The sequence below is a fragment of the Ambystoma mexicanum genome, chromosome 1p, assembly GCF_040938575.1.
Source record: "Ambystoma mexicanum isolate Mex_15411 chromosome 1p, UKY_AmexF1_1, whole genome shotgun sequence".
NCBI lineage: Eukaryota > Metazoa > Chordata > Amphibia > Caudata > Ambystomatidae > Ambystoma > Ambystoma mexicanum.
The window spans coordinates 155,580,791-155,605,583 of NC_090921.1; the positions used below are offsets into that span (position 1 = coordinate 155,580,791).

The 24,793-nt window shown below is 49.1% G+C and overlaps 1 protein-coding gene across 4 annotated transcripts in view; it reads right to left on the reverse strand.

Moving 5' to 3' along the window:
- Window positions 1-24,793, reverse strand: part of LOC138567454 (protein phosphatase inhibitor 2-like) — a 2,745,435-nt gene that overhangs the window by 2,352,185 nt on the left and 368,457 nt on the right. For 2 of the 4 annotated variants that reach the window (XM_069645683.1, XM_069645658.1), the window contains exon 2: window positions 22,425-22,607. The exons of the other annotated variants lie outside the window; for them this stretch is intronic. The gene's annotated coding sequence lies outside the window, so the exon portion shown is untranslated. The remainder of the gene's footprint in view (window positions 1-22,424; window positions 22,608-24,793) is intronic. 4 annotated transcript variants of the gene reach the window in all.

Consider the following 24,793-nt stretch of genomic DNA (forward strand, 5'->3'; position numbering starts at 1 on the left):
CACCAGGCTCATAAATATGCCCAGTCCCAGCGCTGGAAGCGCCGGGCTCATAATGCTTGGGTGGACTTACCTGCAGCAGACCATGCTGCTTACTTGCCTGCCAGTTGAGCCTCTGATCCTCTTCTGTTTGGAACTACTTTTCCTGTTGGGTGGGGCAGGAGCCACTCCCTAGGTTCAGAACACTGGAACTCTTCTGGAAAGCAGGAACTTTTTTCTTACCTAGGCGTGGCTGTGGAAGGAGACACCTAAGCACTAGAGGAGGCTATTTAAACCACACCTGATGGATGAATCTTGCTTTGCGTTATTCTGCATCCTCTGCAGCAGAACGCTCATCGTGTCTTCTGCATCTGATCCTGGGCCTAAGGAAAAAGGCTTACCATCCTGAATCCAGTCTTCAGCAACACCTATAAAGACAAGAAAGAACAGGTTAGCATTACGGTCTTCAGTGACAGCGCTTCACTTACCTGGTCCATCGGCTGTCACCAACGCCTCGCGCTGCATTCCGGCACCTGAAAGACAAAGGCTTACCTACTCTTCGTGCGCTCCGGAGGTCTTCGCACTGCATTCCGGCATCTGAAAGACAAAAGCTTACCAACTCTTTGCACGCTCCGGAGGCCTTCGGCGCTGCATCCCGCATCTGAAAGACAAAACAAGGTGCGTTTAAAGACATTGGGGAACTTTAATACTCACGTGCCATTACTCCTATCCACATCTAACCCAGTGGGTATTCCGGCACCCTGCAGCCGCTCCGAACTTGTATCTGCAAAATAAAAAGACAGTTAGAGCGCATCGTGAAGCAGGCAACAAGCGCTTACTTACGTGCTTCCAGGTGCTTCTATTCATCACACGGGCTCCATCTTCAACTCACTTCAGCCCGTCATCCGCCATCACCGGAACCCTGCAAAACAAGAGACATCATTACTAAAGACTTTTAAAGACATTAGAAATACTCGAAACTTACCGTTCGTGCAGTAAACGACGGACAGCAGTCCTCTGAAGTCAAGAGGCCTGCTCCCCTTAACCAGTGAAGAAACTGGTTACAGCACCCTGCCCCGAGGCAGATGGAGAGCACGGCGTTCACTTACCTAAGACATCTTACCCTTCGAGTCAGACATACAGTGCACAGAGGTCCAGCCCAAAGAGCCAGCCGTGTGTTACACATCACCTTTGAAGATACGGTATACGCCCAGTCAAGACCGGCGCCTCTACGGGAATCAGGTGAGCGTTACAATTGAAGCCAATGGACTATGCGCATGCTATATATGCCTTCGATCACATCATCTTCGAGACTGAGGCCCTTGAGGGACATTAAGCCGACTGCATCGACACACAGTGCATACTACCGAAAAAATAAATCTGAAGCTGGATATCGAATATCAAAGATGAGGAATGCGTGGGAGGACACAATCTATTTGAAATAGGCCTTCTAGGTTATATATAGTCTCCTCTGTGTTGGTAATAGCTTGTACTTTATTCATCTGTTTGCGGGTAGTTTTACTACCTGAGGTGAGCACCTTTGCTCTTTTCTTTTATCGCAACACCCTTGGTTGTTATTTCGTGAACAAGAGTGTTCGGCAATGTCAGCCGTGGAGCTAGCCTCAGGTAAACATCCAATTGCAGAAGCAATTGCCACTGCACAATCTGTCAATCTTGGGCAACCCAGTAGGGCTTCTTGTCCCACGCGCCCCTCCTTTGGTGGGGAATACCTTGAAATCAAGGGTCCCTGCTTGGATGGAGCCAGAGGGGCGTGGGATGCAAAGCGTAGTTTTTTCTTCTTTGTTGCCATATCTTCATACATTATGGCCTGCTTGGGCACTTTCTTCTTTATACGTAGGTACCATGATGTGGTATTCAGGTCCAATGAATGTCTGCCTGAGTTTAATGAGGTCTGGTCAAACTTCAGTAGCATATTGAGCTGTTTTTTAGACAGGGGTGACCTGAAGGACCTCATCCGTGAGCCACCCCTGCCCCCCTCGGCTGTCTTTGCCTATTTTCGCAATTTTCACCAGACATAACATTCAGAGCAGAGGTGTTTGTAGGGATTGCAGGGTCGAGTAATGCCGTCCCCAGTAGCAGTAGTCCCTCATAAAGCCCCTCAACCACAATGCTGGGATTGGATTAACATTGCTCATGACTGGGCTTAACAGCAGCGAGCCGAGAGGGGGTGTACTATGTAAGGGTAAGCTTCCAGAGGCAATCGAGGCAAGGGAAGCATGGTATTCGACATCAGTATTGGGAATGATCAGTGCAGTTGCAACAGCCTCAATCGTTTTAGACCCTATACCAGGTACGGAAGCCAGCCGTTCGTTAGTAAATTTTGTGCTAAAATCATCATCAACCCAGTTTTTTAACAGGTCGCACAATGGTCTATAGCTGGATAATAGTCTGTGATTTTAGAAGCAGATGTATTGCCGCTGGCTTTTATTTGGTACTGAACAGCTAAGTAGACAGCTCCGTGCATATTTTTTGATGGCGGGCAATTTGTTGTATGTCAATGACAGACAATTCCTCTGTAGCACTCCTCAAGGGTAATGGGGAGTGAGGGGAAGATACAGTCAAACCAAGGTCGGAGCCTTGCACGTTGATATGGGAGACGGAATGCCCATCGAGAGAATCTTTGGCAGCCACCATTGCGTGTTTAGCTGTGTGGCGCTTAGGCATGCTTGTAATGAAACAAGCATACCGCCACCTCTCTTCTGGGGGGGGTGGCACACAGTACAGAGTAAGTGGAAGAATGGAAGATTTACAGAAACTCTGCCCCAGCAGACCCTCCTTGCGGCATTACACGAGGAGGTGGTATTATTTGTATACTGAATCACCTCCGCACTCTGAAGAAACAGAGAGACACGGAAAGGAGAATTTAGAGCCTTTATGCGCCAGCCCCAACAGAGCATCAAGCGGCACGGTTTAATGCCCATTTAGAGCATATTAGTACATATCTGGTGCCTGTGAAAAGCTGAATACAGAGTTGGGATAAGGGATTGTATAACCTTATCTCCGTATTAGCACTATATATGTCAGGCAGGGCTCTCGACAAATCCAGTGAGAAGAGCGAGGATACAACCCAGGCACAGTAGCCGCAGTAGCAGATAGCTCTGGGGGCCACAATATGCCCCTGCATTGCGTCCTGTCTCACCCAGCTAGAGGAAAGGAGCAAGATTGAAATGGGTCATGTGTCAAACCACATTGCACGTACTACCGAACACTAGCAGCCGCTTTCGATATACACTATGTACAGCTGATTTACCTGAGAGATAGAGATTAGAGATGGACATTTAAGTCACAAATAAACCCTTTGCTAATGTGCAAATTTACACAGTACCAATACGGAAAACCAAAATGGGCAGAAGTCCTGGCAGGGAAGTATGATATGATATGATATAAGGCATTTATAACGTGCCTATACACAAGTGTTTCAAGGCGCGACGAGGCAAGGGAGGGGAAACAGAGGGAAGACAGAGACAACGATCCTACTAGGCCAGGTGACATTGAGATAGCGCTAGTGCAGGGGAGGGGGGAAGGGGAAAAGTGTGGTGGCAGTGCAGTACATAGGACAACAGTAAGTAAATAAAGACAATTAAAAAAAGTGTGGCCAGCTGGTGACCAGTGCAAAGGTAAGTGCAGACATCAGGTGTCAAGTGCTAGTAGGGGCTGTAGCGATACAGAAACAGTCCCCGAGTGCAAGGGATGTCAGGGGGGCAGTGCAGGTGTGCAACTGGCGGGGCCCGAGACTAGAGAGTAGCCAGGTAACCAGTACAAGTTCAGATTCAGCCAGGAGATCAGCAGGGGAGAGGTAGAGAGAAAGCAGAAGCAAAGAGGAAGGTCTTGAGGTGCTTCCGGAACCGGAGATGGTTCTCCTCAAGTTTCAGGGAGGAAGGAAGGCTGTTCCAGAGGGAGGCCCCAGCAGAAGAAAGAGATCTACCACCAACTTGCTGCTTGGAGAAGCGACTAACTCTGAGGGAGTTGGAGGCGAATGAGCGAAGAGCTCGAGAAGGAAGATATTTAGGAAGAGAGAGTTTAAGGTATTCTGGTCCCAGGCCCCAGAAGGCCTTGTGGACATTGCAGAGGGTTTTGAATCTAATCCTCGTCTCCTCTGGGAGCCAATGCAGTGATTTCAGTCCTGGAGGGATACGATCCCGGGGCCTGAGGCCAAGGACAAGTCTTGCAGTCCTGTTTTGGAGAGGGCGGAGAGTAGAGGCAGGCAGATTTAGAAAGAGGCTGTTTCAGTAATCCAGCCTAGAGAGAACCAGAGCTCTGGAGACAATGGGCCTCATTACAAATTGCCCGATATAGAAACAACGGTAGCGGTAAACCCGCCGCCACCGTTGTTTCCATGCCGGGCGATCACAACTCCTGCAGGCGGGAGGTGATGTTCCCGTCAGGTCTGACCTGGCGGGTTTAACACCGCCCGCCTGCAGGCGGACGAGGAAACACCGGCAGCATTACGAGATGCTGCCGGTGTTGCCATGATCCCCATTCCCATCGAGTCCCATAGGACTCGATGGGAATGGGGATTAACACCATTCCGCCTCCGTGATTCCCGGAAAACCGGGGTTGTAATGCCCCGGTAATTCCAGGAATCACGGAGGCAGAATGGTAATACGAGTCCGGCGGTAACCAGGCGGTTTTACCGCCGCGGTTACCACCGGACTCGTAATGAGGCCCAATGAGCTTCTGGGGGAAAGAGAGGAAAGGAAGAATACCTCTGAGGAGGTGCAGCTGGTAGTGTGACTTCTTAGAGACGTCAGAGATATGAGGAGAGAAGGATAGTGTGGAGTCGAAGATGACCCCGATGTTTTTAGCCTCACAGGTGGGAGCAGGAAGAGGGCCAAAAGAGGCCGGCCAGAGAGTGACAGGAAAGGAGGGAGCAGGTGTGCCGATGAGGAGAATCTCAGTCTTACTGGAATTAAGGCAGAGATCATTGGCGGCACACCACTCCTAAAAGGCGGAAAGACAGTCAGAGATGACAGAACGAGAAGAGGTGGCAGAAAAAAGTCTGAAAATGAGTTGAGTGTCATCTGCATAGCACTGAAAGTATGGGCAGAGAGCGGCAATGCAGTGGGCAAGAAGTGCTGGGTATTGGTTGAACAGCCACGGAGAGAGTTTAGACCCTTGGGGAACACCACAGGTAGAGATAGAGGAGAGGAAGGACCCAAGTTGGACCTGGGAGGGTCGATCGGAGAGGAAGGTGGTCAGCCAAGCCAGGGCTTGATCAGCGATACCCAGGTTATCACGGAGAGGGTTGAGCAGGATGGCATAGTGGAACGTGTCAAAGGCAGAAGAGAGATCAAATAAGATGAGGACACAGAGGGTGTTGGAATCGAGGTTGGCTTCTGGCAGCTCTGAAGCCAGACCGATGGTCATGGAGACAACCAACAGATTCAGTGTGAAAGTTAAGCTGGAAGATGGCCAGCTTTTCCAGGAGTTTGCCCAGGAAAGGAGTGATGGCGATTAGACGATAGTTAGCCGGGCAGGAAGGGTCAGCAGAGGGTTTCTTAAGAAGAGGGAGCACAAGGGAGTGCTTCGGGGGGGAGGGTAAGACTCCAGTGGTGAAGGAGTAGTTGCTGAAATCAGCCACTCCAACCATTCCAGGGCCTGGAGTCTAGTGCAGTGTGTCAGCAAAAATAGACGTTCTTGGATGAAGGACAGGCCTTCAAGAAAAGATTAAGTTTGGAGATGGCCATCTTTTCCAGGAGTTTGCCCAGGAAAGGAGTGATGGAGATTGGATGATAGTTAGCTGGGCAGGAAGGGTCGGCAGAGAGTTTCTTAAGAATGGGGTGCATAAGAGTGTGTTTCGGGGGGGAGGGAAAGAATCCAGTGACGAAGGAGTGGTTGCAGAAATCAGCCAGAGCAGGAGCCAGGGTGTCAATGTGGTGCTTGATGGTTTTGGAGGAACAGGGGTGAACCTGTTTTGACGACACTTTCATTCATAGATCAGGCTTGTCTAGAAACCTTGCCTGAGGAGAACAGGGGAAAGGCAGAGAAGGAGGAAGGAGAGGTGGCTGAAGAAGGGCCCGAGAAAGAGCAGGGAGTGGAGGGAGTAGGGGGAGAGGAAGAGAGAGAGTTCAGGATGTCCTGGGTTTTAGAGATGAAATGAGAAGCCAGGGCCGTGCAGAGGGCCTGGGAAGGGACAGGAGAGGTAGAGACTGCAGAAGGATTGGCCAGCTCCTTGCAGATTTTAAAGAGTTTGGCCGAGTTGTTAGATGCTGCAGGGATGCAGGCTGATGAGGGCTCTCTTCCTGGTGTGGACGGAGAGCCGGTATTGCCTTTGGAGCAGGCGGCAGGCCAGTTTATCAGAGGATGTACCGGAAGGACGCCATTTCCTCTCAGCCACCCTGCACTTGTGTTTAAGGGTGACGAGGTCTGAGTCGTACCAAGAGTTGCACTTGGCTTTGGGCTTCAAGCGGATCCTCATGACAGGGGCAAGAACATCGAGAGTATCATATATAGCAGAGTGGAGCATGGAAAGGGCTGTGTCAGGGTGTGAGTCAGCCAAGGGGGGAGGGGGTAGAAAGTGGCGGCGAAAGCCTCAACTGACACACGCTTCATGGGTCGGATAACCGAGAAGTTAGGTGGCAGTGCCGGATTTGGCTTGCCTGAGGGGTAGAGAGGGTGAGCTGGGAGGAAAGGAGAAAGTGATCACTCCAGGAGAGAGGAGTGGTGAGAGGGATAGAAAGGGGAAGATCTGAAGAGAGCAGAACATCCAGAGTGAGTCGGGCCAGAGGGGAGAATAGAGAGTGAGAGAGAGTTGCAGAGGAACTGGATGCAGGGGAGGTGGGAGAGAGGGAGACCAACGGCGCTCGTAACGCCGAAAATCAAGCCAATTTAAAATTAAAGAAATTACACAATTGAAGGCCAGGAGGGGCTCTGCCAGCAAAGTCCTCACCTGCAGCCACCACGAGGAAAGGATACCAGGCAGTTACAAGAGTGTGGAGTGAAACAGAAGTCCTGCCAGGAGAGTACACCAGGCGACCTCAAGCGTGTAAATCAAAAGCCCTGGCAGGAGAGTACACCCCAAGTGTATAAAATGGAAGTCTTGGCAGAGAAGTATACCAGGCAATTGAAGAAGATTATAAGAAAAGAAACAGTGTTGTGTGCAAGTGTTGTACTTGGCCAAAAGGGCCCACAGATTGTGAAGATAAAGGATTGTTGTGAAAGTGTTGTACTTGGCCAAGAGAGGCCCCAAGGATCTATGGTGTATGAAAATCTCAAGGAATAAAGAAGAACCCAGGGGAAGTGAGCTACCCTCTGGTACAAATAACTTTATCCTTGAAGAAACATTTGTTTAAATAATGTATCCTTCTTTCATGAACCCTTTTTCCAAAACAATCAAGATTAAAGAGAACTTCCCTTTTTCACGTTAGCATTAGGTTTGTCGTGTGAGGGTCAGAATAGAACGATGGACACAGGCCCGTTTTGTTTTTGACATCCTAACAAGAACAGAGCCTGAGTTTTTGTTTAAGCATGGAAAACCTCTTAGAGCAGCATCAAAGAGGCCTTTCCCCAATCCCTTTTATTTTCAATAAAGGTCTTTAACCAAAAACATGGCAAATTTGTGTCTGACTCATTTCGGACTCCTCACATATGATGTCAGAGTGGGATTGGGCTCAGTTTACAGGACCCTTACATTTGAGAAACTCAGTAACAGAGCTTCCAATCCCTCAATAACTACAGAACATTCCATTGGGTTAGATTTGTCTAGTAGCAGGGGAGAGTTGATACCACCCGTATACAGAGTTTCAATACCTACTGATTTGGTCCTCATACCCCCACCCGGAACTTACATAAGACTCGCCTCTAAATCAGACCTAGCCTGGCGATATGGTTTAGATGTCCTAGAAGGCGTATAGAAGACCCTGATTTCAGAGGTGACAAAACATTTTAATTCAAAAGAGCAGCAAAGAGGCATATCCACTAAAGGCAGGTGAAAAGATAGCACAGGGAATTCTGGGGAGGACTCTCTTCCCTAGAACCAAAGAGATTAAGACTTTCCCTCTGCATCCGAGGCAGTTCCATCAAAAGCCCTCGGGGAAGAAGCCAAAATGATCCAAGATTTGGCGTTTGCGCAAAGGAGTGATCCCTTACTTGCAGAACCCTTCCTTCAGTTGTTGCCCGAGGAGGTGGGCAGAGAGAAGGAACAAGTTACTTACCTGTAACTGTTGTTCTCCAGCATGGGTCTGGCATGGATTCACATGCTCATGAATATTCCCCGTCGTCAGGCTGGGAATCCTCGGTAAAGAAAAAATCAGTATCAGTTTCGTTTCTGATCTGTCTTTCTTAGTAGTAACCAATCCCTGAACTCTGGGTCATACTGCCCCCAGCCAATGACTGCCCTCTCCCTAAGCCCCTCCCCTGGCAGCCATCCTCAGATTTGGTAGCACGTAAAGTGGCAGCATGACCAAGTGAAGAGCCGCAGAGGGGAAGGAGGGAGGGTTCGCATGTGAATCCATGCCAGACCCATGCTGGAGTACAACAGTTACAGGTAAGTAACTTGTTCCTTCTCCAGCATGGGGTCTGGCATGGATTCACATGCTCATGAATATAAGAATACATAGCAGTATACACATGCACAACCACGGGAGGTGGCAACAGGCTCAACATTAAGCAATACAACAACTCAACATTAAGCATCTCTTACCTCATCACCAGGCTCACCTTAAGCGAACAGGTTGCGCAGCACTGCTTAGCCGACCCTGGACTCCTCCCTGGAGTCCCGATCGACGCAGTAGAATCTTGTGAAGGTGTGCGTCGACCTCCACGTAGCAGCCCTGCAGATGTCCAGCAGGGGCACACCAGACAGGAACGCCGTGGTAGCAGCGATCGCTCTGGTAGAATGGGCTCTCGACGGCCGGGCAGCGGTCGGTTTGCCAACCGGTGACAGTGCATGATGCAGCCGGAGAGCCATCTGGAAATGGAAGCCTTCGAGAGAGCCTTCCCTTGATTCACAGGTCCAAAGTTCACAAACAGCTGTGATGTCTTCTGAAAACTCTTTGTGCGGTCCACGTAGAACTTCAGCGCTCTAGCTACGTCCAGCGAGTGCAGAGTCCTCTCGGCCTGCGACGGGAAGAAAACTGACAACACCAAGGGCTTGTTGAGGTGGAAGTCCGACGGCACCTTGGGCATAAAGGAGGGGTGCGTCCTCGGCAACACCCTTGTGTCGTGAAAAGTCAAGTATGGAGGCTTGCAAGATAGGGCCTGGATCTCTCCCACTCGTCGTGCGGAGGTGATGGCCACGAGAAATGCTGTCTTCCACGACAGGAACTTCAACGGCGAAGAATGCATAGGCTCGAATGGGGCCCCCATGAGCCTGGTCAGCATCACCTTGAGCTCCCATGCCGGGGCAGGGGCCTTCACCGGCGGGAACGATCGGAATAGTCCCTTCATAAATTCCTTCACCAGGTGATGAGACCACAAGGACACCCGTCCTGCAGTTCTGGTGTATCGGGAGATGGCAGCCAGATGTATCTTGATGGAGGCGTGAGCCAGTCCAGCTTTGGCCAGCGACAGTAGGTACGGCATTACTTGAGGGGCCGTAATCCGCAGAGGGTTAATCTTCTGTGCACGGCACCAGACAGAGAACCTCTTCCACTTATGTCCATAGCACTTGAGGGTTGAGGACGCCCTGGCTTTTGCAAGAACCTCTCTGCAGTCAGCCGGGATATCGTATCCTCCAAACTCTAGTGGTGCAGGAGCCAAGCCTGCAAGTTCAGCGACACCGGGTCGTGATGAAGAATGGCGCCTCCGTCTCTGGAGAGAAGATCCGCGTCCGTCGCCAGCTTGATAGGTGGGGACGTTGACAAGTCCAGAAGGTCCGGGAACCAGATCTGTCTCGGCCACGCCGGTGCGACGAGGATCATCCTGCACCTGGACCTCTTGAGCTGGTTGATGAGATGGAGCAGCAACGGCAACGGAGGGAACGCATACAGGAACAGGCCGTCCCAAGGGAACTAGAAAGCGTCGCCCATGCTCCTCGGCTGTGTGAACCTGCTGGCGAACCTCTGGCACTTGGAGTTCTTTGCCGTCGCAAACAGGTCGATCTGGGGTTTGCCCCATCGTTGAAAGAGCCGATCCACCTGGTCCTGGCATAGTTCCCACTCGTGGCACGAGCGCAGCTCCCTGCTGAGTGATTCGGCGATGGTGTTTTTTATTCCTGCCAAGTGGAAGGGAACCAGAAACATCCCCTGGGCGACGGCCCAGTGCCACAGATCCTGGGCCTCCTTGGATAGGGCTGGGGATCTGGTGCCTCCCTGCTTCCAGATGTAGAACATCGTGGTGGTGTTGTCGGTGAAGATGCTCACCACTTTGTCCTTGACGGAAGGAACTATTTGAGCGCCCAGAACACAGCTCGTAGCTCCAGGATGTTGATGTGGAGAGACCTCTCCTCCGGGAGCCAGAGGCCTCTTGCGTGGAGATCTCCGGTGTGGGCCCCCCATCCCTCCAGGGAGGCGTCAGTCATCACTGTCTCCTGATACACCGAGGTCTGAAAGTCTGTGCCTGTCGTGAGGTGCGCATGGGTACCCCACCATAGAATCGCCCGACGGAACTCCTCGTCTTCGAAGCTGCTCGCCGATTGAATCCAGCGGGCGTCGAGGAACTCTTGTAGCAGACGCATCCGAAGTCTGCGAAGGGGCACAAGGTAGATGCATGAAGACATCATCCCGAGGAGGGACTTGATGGACCTCACCCTGGCCACTTCCGCGGCTAACAGGCGCTGCACCTTGCCCAAAATGGTCCTTTCTTCCGACGGAGATGCCAATCGCTCCACTGTATCGAGCTTCGCTACCAGAAACAGTGCTACCTGCGATGGAACCAGGTGAGATTTGGGGTAGTTGATGGCGAATCCCAGTTCCGTGAGCAGGCGGACGGTCCTCGCTGTGTGTTCGACGGTGAGTTCTCTCGACCTTGCGCGGATTAGCCAGTCATCCAGGTAAGGGTAGACGTGGATCCCCTGCAGGTGCAGCCGCGCCGCCACTGGAGCGAGGCACTTGGCTAACACCCTGGGTGCCGACTTTAATCCGAACGGCAGGGCTCTGAATTGGTAGTGACGCCCCTGGACTACGAATCTGAGGAACTTTCTGTGTCCTTTTAGAATGGGATGTGGAAGTAAGCATCCTCCAGGTCCAACGACGATAGGAAGTCGCCCTCCTCCAGCTGTCCCAGCAGTGCTGGAGGGTGACCATCCTGAATTTCTGTGCCTTGATGTACTTGTTCAACCAACGCAGGTCCAGGATGGGGCAGCAACCGCCTGTCTTCTTTCTGACGAGGAAGTACCTTGAGTATACTCCGGAGCCCCGGAGCCTCTTGGGGACGAGCTCGATGGCACCTTTCTTGAGCATCGCCCTTACCTCCAACAGCAGTTGAGGGACGTGATTCTCCTTCCTGGCCACAGGAGGAATGCAAGGACACTTCTTTTGAAATTCTAGCGAGTGTCTGCGGCCCAGGGTGTCCAGCATCCAACGGTCGGTGGAGATGGACTCCCACACGCTGACGAACTTCGTCAGCCGGCCTCCCACCGGGGTGCTTCGGTGGGGGCCCGACGCTACGGCCGGTTCAGTCCTGCATGGAAGAGGCCTTGCCGCCTTGGCCTCCTTGACGACGGCGGCGAGACCCCCCTTGCTTGGCGTGGCCTCTGTAGGCCTCCTGGGAAGAGGGGCGGCGGGCCGCCTGGCGGTACGTAGAAGAGCCACCGATGGATCCCTTGGAGGCTCCCTGTCTGCCTCCGGAGCTCCGAAAGGGCTGCCGTTGCTGAAGGACTCCTAGGGCTCGTGCTGTCTCTGTGTCGGTCCTGATGGCCTGGAGGGACTCATCCACCGTCTTCCCAAACAGGTTGTTGCCGTCGAACGGCATATCCAACACTCTGGTCTGGACGTCCTAGCGAAAGTCCGTAGCCCTGAGCCATCCTCGTCGTCAAAGGCAAACCCTGTTGCCCAGCTGGCGAAATCCGGTATCGGCAATGTCCATTGCCACCGTAATGGCGTGATCCGACGCCACCTCACCTTCCTGCAGAATCTGTAGGGCCTCCGCCCTCTTGTCGTCCGGTAGGAAGTCTAGCAGGGGAGCTATCTTGAACCAGCGCTCCCTGTCATAACGGGCCACAATCACTAAGGCATTGGCCGCCTTAATCGTCGTCGCCGCCGACGAGATGACTCGTCGTCCCATGGAGTCCAACTTCTTGCCCTCGCTGTCCGGCGGGGAAGTTGAAGTTGAAGCCGCCGCACCCGCCGCTTTCTTCTTGGTCGCTGCCGAGACGACCGATTCCGGCATAGGCTGGGCCCTGAGGCACAAGGGGGCGGCGTCGGGGACCCGGTACTTTTTCTCGTACCTGTCCCTCTTGGCGAGTGTCGTGGAAGGGTTCTTCAGGATAGCCAGCCCTTCTTCCCAGATGTCGTCGAGCAACGGTACAGCGAGGACCGTCTTTCTCTTGGCCTCCCGTCGTTGGTAAAGAAAGCCTTCCTTTTTCTGTTCCTCAGGGCAGAGCTGGAAGAGCTTGGATGCCCTGGCTACCATGGCGTGGAAAGAGCCAACTTCGTTGGGCGGAGAGGCTCGAGGGGGGGGGTGATGAAGGAATATCCGTTGTATCATCACCACCGTCGTCGTCCGATCCCCGTCGCTGCATCCATCGCTGTATCATCCCGAGGGTCTGGCGAAGGGGATGAGGGGTCCACAGGCCTTGCGGGCATGAAGGGCGGTGCGGGGTGGACTCTCCTCCACTTGTTCGGAGGGCTTCCCGACAGTCCAGGTTCTGGATCCTCCGTCGGGGTCCGTGGTAACCTCGTCCTTATCTCAGTACATAAGGATTGGATCGCCAACAAAATGGCCGCTGAGCTATCCTGGGGCTCGGGCAATGGCTGCGACGGGCGGGATGGCTGCTCCACTGGGCCCTCGTCGTCACCATCGTCGCTATCTTCGATTACATCAGCAGGATCCTTCCCCTGGGTTCGAACCTTCTCAAACCTCTCGTTGAGGCCTTTGAATCTCTTGTTGAGGCCTTTCACGGTTTCCACCAGATCCTCCTCGGAGGCTGAATCTGAGTCCGTAATGGCCACCAGCCCCTCCCTCTTTTTCCACCGGGGTCTTCACAGGGGTCTTAACGATGGGCTGGAAAGAGGATTCCGTCCGCAGTGGCAGGGAATCTCTGGGCCCCGAGGCCGCCTCCACTGGCGTAGTCTCTGCCGGCTTCGCCAGGACCGCTGCGACAACCTCGATAGAGGCTTTTGCCGGGTGGATCAAGGCCCTCACCACCTTAGGTGCGTCCTGGGCCTTCGCTTTGGGGGGAGGGTCATCGCCTCGCTCCCCCTCGGCTCCCTTCGAGATAGACCGGGGCCTCTCCAGAAGCTTACCCAGGTTCTCGGACTTCCTCTTCCCCGAACCAGAGCGCTGGCTCGCGATTGATCGTGCCGGGGAAGTTGCGCCCTGCTTGTCAGCTGAAGAGTCCGACCTTTCGGCGCTCCCTGTGCCCGCGGACTCGCGGTGCTTGGCCTTCTGTTGGGCCCCCGTTGCCGGGGCGCCCTCACAGGACTTAGAAGACCACTCAGACTTTTTCTTCGCCTTCTCACCTGCTGTGCCCTTCTCCAGGCAGGCGGCGAGGCGGGAACGACGATCTTGCTTGGTCCGTTCGGACAGGTTCTTGCAGAACGCACAGTCCTTTTCCACGTGCGTCTTGTCCTCATGAAGTCAGTAGAGACATCTCGAATGCTCGTCCTCCTTGAAAACATTTTGCAATCCGTATCCCGGGCAGCTCCTGAACAGCTTGGATCCGGGAGTCGAGCTTCCCTTGTCCTGGGCCATGTCCGTTGAGGTAGGTCTCAGATTTTCTGGAACATCCAAGAAGCGTAACTCGACGAAAACTTCACCCTTGAGGGGCGTAGAAGAATTCCGAAACGGGTCCCCGTTATTGGAAGTGGAAACGGTGGAGCTTGAGACTCGATTAAACCAAAAAAATTAGAAAATCTCCTGAAAAAGCGCAAAAATGCAGTAAAAGCTCGAGAGCTAAAGCACAAGGACTCCCAACACTTGAACGTGCGGTAAAAATCTCAGGGTGGCTGCCAGGGGAGGGGCTTAGGGAGAGGGCAGTCATTGGCTGGGGGCAGTATGACCCAGAGTTCAGTGATTGGTTACTACTAAGAAAGACAGATCAGAAACGAAACTGATACTGATTTTTTCTTTACCGAGGATTCCCAGGCTGACGACAGGGAATATTCATGAGCATGTGAATCCATGCCAGACCCCATGCTGGAGAAAGGGGGTCAATTTTATTTTCTAAAAACCGAGTTACTATATAGAGGAGACATCAGTCCTGATGGTACCCCTAGATCACAAATAATGGTGCCGAAAAAACACACAAAAACAGTTTTAGGGATTGCACACTCCCATTTGACAGGCTGTCACTTAGAAACGGCTATGTCACACCTAAAGGGGTATATGTAACCCCTCCATAACCACAGAAGCCGAAGGGAGAACAACCCTCCCACTTTGGTTGTGCATGGGTCCCTGATACATATAAAAAGGTCACCACGAGACAGCCAATGGGAGAAGAGGATTAGGGAGAGGTTGTGGATAGGGAGGGAGAGGTTAGGATCACCGGAAAGAGGGTTAGGGATGCATGAATGGATGGGTACGGGGGAATAGAGGGAATGAACCATACCATATGCGTGCAAAAGCCAAACATTCTAGAGCCTCACTTGCTTGAGTCGGATGCTTAACACTTAAAAAACCTTACTTCCTGCTTCCTGTCTGCCTCCTGACTTCCCCAAACATGTAAGCACATACAATGGATATGATGTAGCCACACAACACACACAGAGAGCTACTCTCATACCAGAAGTCATGCATGATAACACATAGTTCATGTGAGACAAATGAACATGAATGAACCAGCATAACATTTCTTGCCACTATCTCCCCTACTGGCTTGTTGTATGTGAAGTGTTCGCACTGAGAGCCACTCTGCTGGAAGTTTCCCCAAGACACTGTACAGTTATCATATTCTCTTCAATCTTGTCCTGCTGTTTTGTTAACAACCTGTGGCTGGTCTTTCCAACGCCAAACTCAGCGTCAAAAGGAAAGTTGACCATACACATTCATATGAATTCACAGGACTTTCATTTCGAAAAGCTGTTCACACAAGAAGCCAAACCATATCCTGTACACACACACACACTGGATTATTACATTTACAAAGTCAGCAACATGTGCTCCAGCAGGAAGCGCACCTTTCACCACAGCGGCCCGGGGGTACACACACTTCACTGGGCTCACCGCCATGACCCAGGACTTCCAGGCCTACTCAGTCCAGCCTCGCCCATCAACTTGCTCCGTATGCTCCTGCTACTCCACGCCACACCATGCCAGTGCTTTTGAAGGTCACAACAATCAGCACCAAGCATGGGCAGGTCTGCGCCTTTTCAAGCTCAGGCGGCACTTGCTGTATGCACGCTACCGCCTTGACTCATGAGAAATGTAGTTTCCGGGTCTCCCCACAGTCCACAGCCCACCAATACTCACAGGCTAAAACGCAAGCATAAATATGGAGATGAGAGGTGCTCACTTGCGCCTTATGCAAAACGACCAGCTTCCAGTTGCCCCCTCCAGCCCCATTACAACCTTTACCAATCATTGATGTACCTTTTTCACACATAGGCATGGACTTAGTTGGGCCCCTTGAACCGTCCAAACGATGTATATTGGTAATAGTGGACTATGCAACTCGCTATCCTGAGGCATTCCCTTTATGCAATGATACAGCCCATCAAAACCTCAAGCACTTGATCCCATATTTTTCACAGGTTTGGATCCCGAAAGAGATCTTAACGGACCAGGGAACTATCATTTGTAAGCAGATTAATGTCAGAAGTAAATGAAATCCTACATATTAAAACATTTTGAACTTCCATTTATCACCCACAGACTGCCGTATTAGTAGAACGGTTTAATAAAACCTTAAAACATATCATGAAAAAACTAGTGGAAGCCGACAGCAAGAACTGGGTTATCATGACACCTTGTGCCCTTTTTGCTGTCCGAAAGACCCCACAGTCCTCAAAAGGATTTTCTCCATTTGAACCGCTGTATGGGAAACAGCCAAATGATATCCTTGATATGTTGCGGGAAACTTGGGAAGGACGGTTGAAAGCTATTTTGCCCTTTTCCCAAACAGCCCAACGGTTAAAGGAACACATGGCCACGGTCAGGACGATAGTAAAAGCTCATATGGTTAAGACCCAAGAACATCAGAAAGGTTACCATGATAGAAGGCTTTGCTTTGATCCTTTTTCATAGTACAAAAGGTCCTTATTCTCCTTCCCTGAGAGAACAAAATGTTGTCCAAATGGCACTGTCGCTATGAAGTAATAGAACAAACAGGAACATATGATTATCAAGTATCACAACCTGACCAAAGAATGAAAACCCACATCTATCATATAAATCTCCTAAAGGAGTGGAGGAAAGCCCTGTTGAAAATACCACCGAGGTTTTAACTGGTCTGTTGTCAGATGAAGTGAATAAGAACAGTATGATTCTATCTGATCTTCCTCAAAACTGAAAGGAAGACATGTTGGACCTTCTAGAACAGTTCCAGATGTTTTTATAACTAAGCCAGGATGAGGGGTGTTTCATTATAGCCGTACACCCCCTGGGCAAATGGTCCATTTAAAGCATTACCGGATACCTGAATCTAGAAATGGCATCATAGAAGAGGTTGAAAACATGCTGAGAGCCAACATCACTGAACCCTCTCAGAGCACTTGGTCCTCCCCAATAGTACTGGTTGCCAAGCCAGATCAATCGTTGAGATTCTGCATCAGCTTCAGAAAGGTAAATAAAGTCTCCCAATTCGATAGTTATCCTATGCCAAGGATTGACGATATGACTGATCGATTGGGAGCCACCAAGAAACTACACATTTACCTAAATGCGTATGAATTGCATTTACTTTTAAACTACAGTTGTTTCCTACTGACCACAGGTGAAGTTCTGTATTGCTTATATGAGGGGAAATGACCATGCATGGTACACCACACAGGGAACGACAGAGTGTCCTCTCCTGGAGAAACCTTTGTTTGGCCTGATCTGACCTATTAGATTTGACCCAAGAGAACCAAGAGCTTCTCACATATGTTACAGGATTTAGGAAGTTGATTGCTGTAACTTTGGGACCAGAGGAGGTCCAGTGAAAGCTGATTGGCTGGGGCCTTAATGAAGATCTGAAGGAGGAGTTGGCCCGTGCCCCTCTACAGCCTTTTCTCTCAGGCCTCATTGTTGTAGTTTTTCAGTTAGATTCTGCTTGAAGGAAAGGGAACAAAAGAAAAGGAGGTGGTGCAGTATACCTTTGCTAATACATTCCCCAGGAACTTACTGATGAAGGTCAACCAATGCAAGTGTGTGCTGCTCGGGGTCCTTTTTCAGAGGTGGAAGGGGCAAAGGGATGTCCAATGAGCTTGTGTATGTATTGTGGCTCTAAATAACACCTTGTTCTGGAATGTCTCATAACACCTATGAGAAGGTACGGAAATGCTGCCTCCCACTTCCGAGAGGTGCACTGGTCTGGGAGAAAGGTTATAGCCCCATTACAGACACAATCAAGTCAATAGAAGGTGCCACTTTAACCCTACTAGTTATAAAAGAACACTACCACCGGGGTGCTGGTCAAAGGCTGACTACCTCACTTTTAATGGACAGTGGAGCTGCAGAAGTGCTTATGGACAAGGAATGGGCAAAAAGTCATCAGATTCCTTGAATCACCAAAGTTGAATGACAACTGGTAGAAGGAGTAGATGTTAGTCTGGTTATGTCGAGTGAATTAACTGTAGAAACACATGATGATGTTAGACCCTCATTGTGAACACTTGTCCTTGAAACCTTTTAAAGCAGCTCATTACCGTGTCATACTTGGAACGCCATGGATGAAGACCCAACATTTCTATAGAAAGTGGACAGCAACGGGTTAGATCGTTACCAAGCTCCGAGTTGGTCAATAGAAGCAGTTCTGAAATAGGTATGACTAAAAGGAATATCCCGTTGATTTCTGTCTCAAACACTTACACCCAGAGAAAGAAACACCTACTGTGGGGCTCCCGGCACTATACGGATATAGAAATAGATCACTGTAACTTACAAGTCCTACTGAATTTGGAATGTCAAAACAGTAAATAGGTCTGTTGGGCATACATTTTTGATCCATACGACTGCTTTCTTACCTATATCCCTGGAAAGGCAAATGTTGTTGCTGACACCCTCTCATGCAAAGAAGAATATCACAGAAAAGTCACCAGTGACAAACTCCTAATTGGGCAAGAGACTGGTGTGCGCAGTCTGTGCGTTTGTCCCACAAGTGCAACAAGCTTTGTAGCAAGTCCTGCTTTTAACCCCTTAAGTTCAGGCTATTATGCAAGTCTATGCATACTCGTCCTTGGTGTAACTTATAAGCTAAGGGAAAATGTATTTTTGGAATTATTAATTGAGTGAACGACAGCAACTAGTGTAAAGATGTTGCCATAGTCCATGGCCAGTCACTGAAGGGTTAGGACCACAAGCAAAGCCACATGGAGGTGTTTCTGGTAGTCAAACATATCTAAAGACATCCAGGGTTATGTAACCACTTGTTTCATTTGTATACCACGTAAAAATATACTTAGCTCCTACACTAGCTTTAAGTCCCGATGGGACACTAAAAGAGCTTTTCTACAGATCCCATGGAATAAGTGCCATCTTCCGAATATTTTACTGTGATCATGGTGAAAATACACTAGTTTACCAACCTTGCTCATTTTACACCCTTGCCCCAAAAGCCATCTGCACTAAAAATGGCTAAGGTTGTTCCTCAGATATATTCAGATTGCACAGCCTTCCTACTGCCATCATCTCGAACCGTGGACCAAAGTATCTTCCGAAGTTTTGGTTCTTCCTATGCAAGTTTGTGGGCATCTCCTGAGCCTTGTCTTTGGGATGCCATCCACAATCTAATAGGCGGATGTTAAATGTATAAAATGAAGATGCTGCAGTCCAGGTGAGTTAGTTAACCCTTTACTTCAGATTACTTTTACAGGATCAGGATTGCAGGTACACAGGTAAGTACAATAGGGAAAAAACATACAGAGACATCCGCTGGCACCCTCTCATCCAGGCAGCTCATCACCAACTCATATTCACAGACCACTCAAAGGAAACACTCACTCAGCATCCAACATTCTACAAAATCCACAGGCACAATCCACTGATCCCATTCTCACAGCACAGTCACAAGAGGAGAAGCAGGTTACAATAACCGACTATTTAGATCAATCAGACCATGAAACAGTATCTTAGTTGTTTTACATTGAATTCGCAAGATAATTGGACTTAGCTACTGTTGCTTGCAAAACTTGCATATAATAAGGCATTCCACTCCTCCATTGAACAGAGCCCTTTACATTGTAGCTCTGGATACCATCCAGAAACTCTTCTCCTTCACTTTATAATCCTCAGCAACTGCCCAACTACATTGCATTCAAGTATGTCATAATGAAGCTCGGCATCAAATGAAGAGATCTCGAAAAAGTGAGCAAGAATTCGCTGACCATAAACGTATACGTGCCCCATCACTGATGTAAGGATATAAGGTCCGGCTATCCTCCCAATATCTACCATCCCAGTTGGTGCCTTCTAAATTGTCGCAAATATATTTTAGGCCCTTCCTTGTTCTACAGTAGGTGAATACATTGTCTTATCACCTGGATATACCTGCTGCCTGTAGCCGTATTCATCCAGTACTGGATGCATCATTATTGGAGAAATACAAGCCAAGATGATTTCCAGGCTGGATGCAAACCATACCGCCTCAGATTATATAAAATGGGATTTTGGAATACAAAGTTCCTGTGATGTGTGATTGCAAGCTGCAATATCGTGTAGACTGGAAAGCCTATGGGCCTGGTGATCACTCCTTGAAATCAGCCTTTAGTATTCATGCCCCACTTTTGCTGCCTGTTTTCATCTACAACAGTCTGGTGAGCCAAAGCCATACTGGCTTTGGGGCGGGCATACTGTCAGGATTCCATCCTCACCGCTTTTTCGTTGGTTCATATGGCAGAGATGGAAGGGATTCCGAGGAACGGAATGGACCAGCACTGGCTCCGCAATGCTGCAGTACTAGTTGCAGCTGTCTAGTATTCACCCAATATGGCTGACTTCCTGTTGACAGAGTGGTTCATTCCCTATGTATGAGCCCAACATGATGCAACGATACAGGTATTGTTTCCTGCAGCCTGACATTCTTTTTCCATTTGTGTCTTATACCCCTAGCCCTACCCTTGATATTTCATAGACCCATGCTTCACGTACCTTCTTAGTCTCTGCTCTACCTATTCTCATAAACATCATGTTTGGCTGCCTTCTTGCAGTACTGAGTCTTAGTCTATTGTTTACTATAATCCAGCACAATTCTCTGAAGACTAGCTACTGTCTCCTGAACAGCAAAAAGGGTTTCCCCTTGTTAGGGGCCTCTCAGTTTTGGCATCTATTGAGAGTCTACCTACCCTCTTAATTGCCACATCTGTGGGCACGGTGGCAGCCTAAATGTACTGTCCCGCTCTAAATCTCAGTGTCAAGGCCAGCCTCGGAGAGCACCCATTGGATTACCGTAGTCGGTGCATGTAATTGTTGCATGCAGTAATCTGACTAATGATACCTCCCTCCAAGCTCTCTAATGAACATAGCATTTTTAGCTCATCAAGCCCTCTAGCATGAGGTTACCTGGAAAGGGGATAGCAGTAATTCTAGGATCAAAGACCAATTATGTATGTCCTCTGATCATATTCAACACACCTATCAATGACCAAATGGCAGTCTCTACAAGATTCTCTGTAGAAATACTGGCACAAAGTACTGTGAACATAATCACCATAGGCCACCACAACTCTGAAAGGGGCTCCGCGCTTGCATTTTTCTCTGACTAAGCAAGTGGAGTGGGAACCAAAAGTGGCTCTGGAAGTGTTTTTCAAAGTGGCAACATATTACACAGAGCTGTCAAATATGACAAAACACGCTGATAACCCCCCATCCCCCACCCAAGTAGAGTTTGAGGGGTCTTCCACATAAGGACATTGTAAGATGGGTCCAAATAGTTTTTTCAAGCACATTTGTCCCTATATGGAGATTAAAAGAATACACTAGTATGATACAATTGTTAGCAGTCTGGAATAACATACTGGACATTTTATGATAATTATATTGCTTCAATGGGTTGTGTGGGAAGATGAGAGATATCGGAAGGTGGTGAGGTGATAGTGTAAGAGCAGAAACTATGGTATACAGGACCACGTGAAATCTACAGAGTTACTGGTAGGCCAATCCACCACAGTACTAAGGTGAAGGTTTCTGCCAAGCTCCCTTTTACCAAGCACTTTTACAGTGCCAGGAACACTGTAATTTCTTACGGCATGCTGTGGAGCGCACTGACCATTTTCATCAAAAATATTTTGCTGCACGGTCACCTTTGTTGAACTGCAGCCTTTTGGGAATCAGTACACATGCTTAACGAGTTTCAAGTAAGGAGGGGAACCGGGTGAGAGGTGGGGTGGAGTGTGGGATCGGTGGTTGCATGGGTATTGCCTGAAGAACACAGTGAATTGGGGGAGGGCACATAGGGGTTTGCAGATAAATGTTTTCCTGTAGCGCGGAAGCCAGGCTAGGGAAACCGGGCTTTCGCAAAAACAGCATGCAGGGAACTGTGGAAATAGATCTCTGTGGAAATAGTGGCTAATTTGTCTGCAAGCATGGCACTTTTTATTTTGAATGCCCATAAAGGATCACTTCCTGAAGGCAAAACGAATAGGTCATAGACCACCTGAACCATCATAATTTCATAATTTTAGGGACATATTAAAGCAATAATGTGGATCCCTCTACTCAGAGGCCATAGGCATACTTGAAATGATCAAATGAGGTGGGAGATAGGGTGGATATGGGGGAGGGACAGGAATTTAGGGAGGTAGAGATTGGAAAATAAAGTGCACTATAATCCAAGACTGCATCAAGGGCTCATGGATTAATATTGCTTATGTATATGCTTTTGAACAACTTAATACAAATTGATATTTCAAAAAGATCAATAAAACCCCTTCAATTTCTGATCATGATGGTTTTGTTGGCAGGACTTCCTGAGAGTGGCATTCCATTTACCTACACAGTACTGCGATTAAACAAATTCTCATTGGCCGGGGTTGCTTTACAGCATAGTAAGGGAAAAAACTAAACCCTCTAATTCGAACTCACCCACCAGCATAGTGGATTCAATCTCTATGTGAACATAGTCTATCTAAGGGTCTGAACCACACCACAGCATCCAGAGTGGCCAGTAGTACATCTAAACTGATACCATAGGAGAGCCTGAATGTTTTCAAATAGATACTCTACACAATAATGATATATGTTGGGGGATTACCAACCTGCTGGAGGAGAAGGTAGATAATTGGCTGGTTAATTCACATGAACAACCTCTTTCTTTGCACTAAGAAGATTTGAGAGGAGAATCTGAAGACCACCCTTCGGGCGGCCTGCGCCCCTTTCTTAGCCAGGGCTACATACGAGGAAACACCCTTCTTTCTGAAAGTGTCGAGAGCCTGGGGTTCCTGCAACAGATAAAGGTCCACAACTCCAATAAATAACTGCAATTTAGTTTCTCCACGCTTGCTCGCAATCCAGAGAAATGCGCACCTAGGTGGTGCAGCCCCGCCCCCCTGTAAATATCAATGTTCTCAAGTTGTCACCACCAGCTGAACCCAACACATGGAAGTTAATTGATTTCAACCATGAGGTATTGCAAGACAAAACCAAGAGGAAATGCAGAATTTAAAACAAATTAACAGATTTGGATTTATCGCTGAGCAAGGAATCAGGGCAGCAGTTCAGACTTTGTCACATCATAACAGATGGGGGTTCTAAAGTAATGGTGCCACAGAAACCAGTCACACCTATAACCAGGGGATCACTCATGGCTTGAAGACCACAGAGAGGCACTTGGTTCAGGTTGAGTGGCAGGTAGTAAAGTGGGTAAAACGAACTGAGTTCAAAGTCCTGATCGCATGCACCCAGGGAGCCCTCATCCAGTCCAGATAGCAAACTGTCTTGCCTGTGAACAGGTAACATCATATCAACAAACCCATCACCGAGCTATAACTTCTGGAATCAGTACACTGCCTTCATGCAACAGGCTGCAATAGGTTTTAACGCACCACAAAAAATTTACATTTGCCAGAAATACATTGGGCCTCATCACGACCCAGGCGGTAAGGGGTTTACGGCGCCGTAAACAGCGCCGACCCTTACCGCCTGAGTACGAGGTCCCTTAGCGCCATGGCGAATTTAACACCTGCTTTTAGCAGGTGTTAAAATCCATGGCGCTAAGGGACCGTGGAGTTAATTACGCCACCGTAATTTACGGTGGCGTAATTAACGCCTTCCCCAATCCCATTATGCCCTATGGGGCAAAAATGGGAATGGGGAAGGGTAAATGGGGATTGGGGACTTACCGCCCCGCCAAGGTCCGAATGGGGCGGTAAGTCCGCCAACCACCATGGCGTAAACGTAGTTTACGCCATGGTGGTAAAGTCACGGCCCAGGCGGTAACTTACCGCCTGGGTCGTGATGAGGCCCATTGTCTAATATGTTTACTGTCTTTCTTAATATCATGCTGCTCTACCAAGGGCCCAAATCCTTATCCCCCCTTTACACGAAGTTGGCACTTTCTCCCCTTTCAGACGTTAACCAATATAACGACTAACTTGCAGGCTTCTTTTCGGCTTTCCCATAGGATAGGTAGGTTCACTAGGGACTGTGACTAAAGAATACTACTTTGAATATCTCACGTACCCCATCATAAGACCACTCATCATAGAGACTGGGGCCTGTGATGTCAGGGTTTAGAAGGCCCTAAAGGTAGAGGTTTCTAGAAGACACTTGGAGCAGATTATTTTCACCATATGCTCTTCCCTGTAACTGTGTGTACTTCTTGTAATAGCTTTGTTTGTCAAACCAAATCAATATCTAGTAAGGCAGGTCAGACTAGATATTAGTTTAGTTTAGTTTAGTTTAGTTTATTATTTATATAGCGCCACCGGCCCTTGGGCATCCAGGCGCAATGATGGTTCCGATCTGAGCTCAGTTGGTAGTGAGTTCCAAAGTTTAGCGGCGAGCACAGGGAGGCTCGTGCTGCCTGCTTTTTGGAGCTTGAATCTGGGTATATTTAGGCAATGTGTTTGGGCTGATCTAGTTGGGCGAGATGGGGTGTGATGTGTGAAGTTGTCCGATAGGTATTTAAGTGCTTGGTTGGATAAACATTTGTGTGTGAGAGAGAGTGTTTTGTATTCGTCTGGCGTCAGAGATGTACTCTTATCTAGGTATATTCATGGCTGCTCTTAATGCATTATTTTGGATAGCTTGAAGCTTGTTGATGTTCAGGTAAAGAGCATTGCAATAGTCGACTTTAGAGAGTACAAGCGCTCTGGCAAGAGTGGTGCAGTTGGAAGTCGAGAGGTAAGGTCTGCTGGCATTAATGAGCTTACATGTGTAAGCAGTGGCGGATGGTGCCTTAATGGGCTTACCGTCAAAGATCTCACGATTGAAACTGTATAAGTGAAAGGGGCAGTGCGTATGCCAGGTCAAATATGGAACAGAAAAGTCCACATCCCACTGCAAGGTTGCTTAGCCAAAGTGTTTCTGAAGTATAGTGAGGGCGGACAGCACAAAGGAAGTGTTCCTCAAGGGCAGATCATGTAACATCAGTGACATTGGAGTTGATGGCTATAAAAAATACCTG